The sequence below is a fragment of the Mesoplodon bidens genome (assembly GCF_964165515.1).
Source record: "Mesoplodon bidens genome assembly, chromosome: 1".
Classification (NCBI taxonomy): domain Eukaryota; kingdom Metazoa; phylum Chordata; class Mammalia; order Artiodactyla; family Ziphiidae; genus Mesoplodon; species Mesoplodon bidens.
The window spans coordinates 148,389,208-148,394,031 of NC_138176.1; the positions used below are offsets into that span (position 1 = coordinate 148,389,208).

Consider the following 4,824-nt stretch of genomic DNA (forward strand, 5'->3'; position numbering starts at 1 on the left):
ACAATGGTTAAGAATCACCTGCCAATGCAGGGGACATGGGTTCGAGCCCTGGTTCAGGAAGATCCCTCATGCCATGGAGCAACTAAGCCCATGTGCCACAACTACTGAGCCTGCGTGCCTCAACTAAGCCCATGTGCCTAGAGCCTGTGCTCTAGAGAAGCCACCATAATGAGAAGACCATGCACTGCAAGGAAGAGTAACCCCACTCAACACAACTAGAGATAACCCATGTGCAGCAACGAACACCCAATGCAGCCAAAATAAATTAATTAATAAATTAATTGAAAAAAAAGAGTGAACCCTAATGTAAACTATGAACTTTAGTTAGTAATGTATCAATATTGGCTTACCAATTATAACAAATATACCACACTAATGCAAGATGTTAAAAATAGGGGAAATGTGGGGGGAGGGAGTGATGGAGTGTGTGGAAGCTATAATTGCTCAATAAAAGTCTTTTAATTAAAAAAAGTTAATTGACAAAGGCAAGTTTTGAAATGTGTACTGAGTATTTTTTAAAATTTATTTTTATTTAACTATAGTTGATTTACAGTATTGTGTTAGTTTCAGGTGTACAGCTTCAAATTCTTTTCCATTATAGATTATTAGAAGATATTGAATATAGTTTCCTGTGCTAAAAAGTAAATCTTTGTTGTTTATCTATTTTATATATAGTGGTATGTATCTGTTAATCCCTTACTCCTAATTTATCCCACCCCTTCCCCTTTCCCTTTGGTAACCATAGGTTTGTTTTCTATGTCTGTGAGTCTGTTTCTGTTTTGTAAATAAGTTCATCTGTGTCATATTTTAGACTCCAGAAATAAGTGATGTCATATGGTATTTGTTTTTCTCTTTCTGACTTACTTTACTTAGCATGATAATCTCTAGGTCCGTCTATGTTTCTGCAAATGGTAGGGTTTCATTCTTTTTTTTATGGCTGAGTAATATTCCATTATACATATACTATAGTATATATTACTATATATATTATACATACTATATACCTAGTATGTAATATATACTTTATATATATAATGGAATATATATATCACATCTTCTTTATCCATTCATCTGCTGATGGGGCACTTAGGTTGCTTCAATGTCTTGGCTTTTTTTCTTTTTCTTTTTTTAAAGAATGAAAGAGAGGGCGCTGGCCATGGCTGCAGCGTCCCTCGTGTCCACTTTGGCCACCCTGCTGCTCCAGAGCAGCTCAGAGCTGTTGCCTCCACCATCGCCCCTTCCAGCAATCAGTAGTCTGAAATGAAGCTGTTGTCAATGCTGGAAGGAAACTTGCCAAGCAGATCAAGCAGGAAGTGCAGCAGGAGGTGGAAGCGTGGGTGGCGTCAGGCAACAAACGGCCGCACCTGAGCGTGGTTTTGGTTGGCGAGAATCCCGCAAGTCACTCCTCTGTCCTCCACAAAACCAGAGTAGCTGCCGATGTGGGAATCAACTGTGAGACAATTGTGAAACCAGCTTCAATTTCAGAGGAAGAACTGTTGAATTTAATCAATAAACTAAATAATGATGATAATGTAGATGGCCTCCTCGTTCAGCTGCCTCTCCCAGAGCACATTGATGAGAGAAAGATCTGCAATGCTGTTTTCCAGACAAAGATGGTGATGGCTTTCATGTAATTAACGTAGGGCGAATGTGTTTGGACCAGAATTCCATGTTACTAGCTACTCCATGGGGTGTGTAGGAAATAATTAAGCAAATTGGCGTTCCAACCCTAGGGAAGAATGTGGGTGTGGGTGGAAGGTTAAAAAGTGTTGGAGTGCCCATTTCAGTGTTACTACACACCAGAGGGGCGCACGAACATCCTGGAGGTGATGCCGCTGTCACAATTTCTCATCCATAAACTCCCAAGGAGCAGCTGAAGAAACATACAGCTCTTGCAGATATTGTGCTCTCTGCTGCAGGCATTCCAAATCTGATCACAGCCAATATGATTAAGGAAGGAGCAGCTGTCATTGATGTGGGAATAAATAGAATTCGAGATCCCATAACTGCTAAACCCAAGTTGGTTGGAGATTTGGATTTTGAAGGAGTCAGGAAGAAAGCTGGTTACATCGCTCCAGTCCCTGGGGGGTGTTGGTCCCATGACAGTGGCAATGCTAATGAAGAATACCATTACTGCTGCAAAAAAAGTGCTGAGGCTTGAAGAGCGGGAAGTACTGAAGTCTAAGGAGCTTGGAGTAGCAAGTAATTAACTATTGTGTCTTCTGTGTCATGCACAGCACTCCAAGCTAGTTCACGAGGAAAACCAGGCCGATAGAAATGCAATATTTATTCTCCTTAAATGGTTTAAAACAATGCTTTGTATTTATTTGTAAGCTTAAATGGGTGGGTATTTGAACACATAGGTCTGCAGTTACCCGCCAGGGAGCACGCCGCTATCGTGCAGGATCATGCGATCCAGCCAAGAGAAGCCATTAACCTACTGATTAACAGGGGGACACTGTCACATTGAGAATGGCTGCCTAACTTTATCAAGCCACTTCAGTTAAAATTTGTCTTTTTTAGGAGGACAGCTATGCTCACCACTATACCACCAACGCTGCACAAATTTGTCTTTTCTACAATTGCATTTCCCAAGTGCTATTCCAATAATGAGTTGATGCTCACTTTAGGTTCCAAACCTCTTGAGTTCAACTGGTTAAGCCAAAGGAAAAATGTTGCAAGAGAAAATTAGGGAAAAGGTAAAAAGAAAGAAATGATGGTAACTGAGTGGAAAAAAATTACCCTAATTTAATATATGTATTGATTGATAGCCAGAAGAAAAACTACATGTTAATAGTCTCCTAAGCTGTCATTTTGTAGCTTAGTCATTGGGAAAATGTTTGGGGTTGTTTCATTTGCTATTAGCCCTCGTTTTATGTTCATTACTGTTCCTGAGGACTCCCCATTTTAGTTTTCTAGGATTGACAGTCTTATTTTATAAATTAGTCATGTGTGTTGTCATACTCGACTTTCCTACATACTTCAACTTCATTGTCAAATTTTTATACTGGTGGGGGTGTCTGTATGGTTTCTTTAGTGTATCTTGAAACCTGTATTTGGACAACATAACTTGGGCTTGATGATCATTAGGGCAGTTTGTATAAGTATGCAACTTACTTTTCCACCAAAGAACTGTCAATAGCTGCCAGCTTTTCTCTGATGCACCTGTTGGCTTTCCTCGATTGATTTCTGAGAACTTGAGTTAATACTGAATTTAATCAGACTTGCTGATTAAAGGACTTTTTTGCTTCATTTTGTTTTTTTAAATAAAACACTCTGACTGGTATAGAATGAAAAAAAAAGAATGAAAGAAAAAACACATATGAAGAAATTTTATGATGACAATGACTTAATACTGAGATTAAAAATTTCTAAATATTTATGAAAACAGACTATGAATTCATGAAGTATTTATCATGACTTAGTGAATCAGGATAGGGCATCATCTTTCCTAAACAATTATCAAATATTTATTCAATATTTTACTCATAAAATGACCCATCTTAGGTCCTAGGAGAGAACTATATATATGTCCCTGCCCTCAAAGAGTATGCAGTTTAGTCAAGGAAAAAACATAATAAAAACCATAAAATGTCTAAGAATATAAATAACGTCTGCCAAGTACCAGGTAAGTAGGACAGATATACACACTCTAGGAATTCTACATTCAAAACATCACTTCATAATGCTTTGTACAAATGACAGAATTTTACAGCTGGAAGGGTCTGTAGAGATCATATAGCTCAGCCCTTTATTTTATAGATGAGTGTTTTGAGACCAAGATATTAGAGGCCAGAATTCATCATTTAATCATTCATCTATTCATTCAACAAATCTTTGTTGACTATCTCCTATGGATGAAGCACTTTGCTGGAGGCTGGAATTTAAAACTGAAGATGTCACAGTATTCATAAATCTTATAGATTTGTGGCCACCTGTAGAGGAAAGGCCGGCTGGACACTCTATTCTCTACTCTATATTCAATGCTGTGGAAGGGAGAGCACACATTTTGGTGTTTAGCTAGCATCCTCTGCCGCAGGAGAGTGCCCTGATCAGATCTGCACTCTAGGAGAATCACTCTGGCAGGGAGTGGGTAATCCTGGGGGCAGGGAGATTGGTTAAGAGGCTCTTCTGTTAATCTGAGTGAAAAATGATTTGGCTTGAACAAAGGTAGTAGTAGTGTAGGTGGCGAGAAAGAGGCAAGTTCAAGAACTAGTTAGAAGGGCTTCCCTGGTGGCGCAGTGGTTAAGAATCCGCCTGCCAATGCAGGGGACACGGCTTTGAGCCCTGGTCTGGGAAGATCCCACATGCCACGGAGCGACTGGGCCCGTGCGCCACAACTACTGAGCCTGTGCTCTAGAGCCCGCGAGCCACAACTACTGAAGTCCATGAGACTGGAGCCTGTGCTCTGCAACAGGAGAGGCCACCTCAATGAGAAGCCCGAGCACCACAACGAAGAGTAGCCCCCACTCGCCGCAACTAGAGAAAGACCGCGCGCAGCCACGAACACCCAACGCAGCCAAAAAAAAAAAAAAAAGAAAAAAGAACTAGTTAGAAGATAATATCGACAGGCCTCAATAATCAATTGGATGTTGAGGCTGAGTTTAGGAGAAGAGGGAGCCAATGGTGACCCAGAATTCTGATTTGGGCAACTGGGTAAAACTGAATACAGAAGACTTTGGAAAGAAGATGGTGTTTTAAACATTTTGAGTTTGAGGTGTGAGATATCTGATGACCAGGTAGTATTTGAGACTAAAGTTTGAGGAAAGGTTTTTTCTGAAGGTATAGATGTGGGCATTATCAGTATATAGACAATAGTTGAAG

The 4,824-nt window shown here is 40.0% G+C and overlaps 1 pseudogene across 1 annotated transcript; it reads left to right on the forward strand.

Annotated features, from left to right (window-relative positions):
- The first annotated feature begins 1,065 nt into the window (after positions 1-1,065).
- LOC308621926 (bifunctional methylenetetrahydrofolate dehydrogenase/cyclohydrolase, mitochondrial-like) lies at positions 1,066-2,490 on the forward strand (annotated as a pseudogene). The gene has a single exon. The product of its transcript is annotated as a bifunctional methylenetetrahydrofolate dehydrogenase/cyclohydrolase, mitochondrial-like (transcript).
- Positions 2,491-4,824: the final 2,334 nt, after the last annotated feature.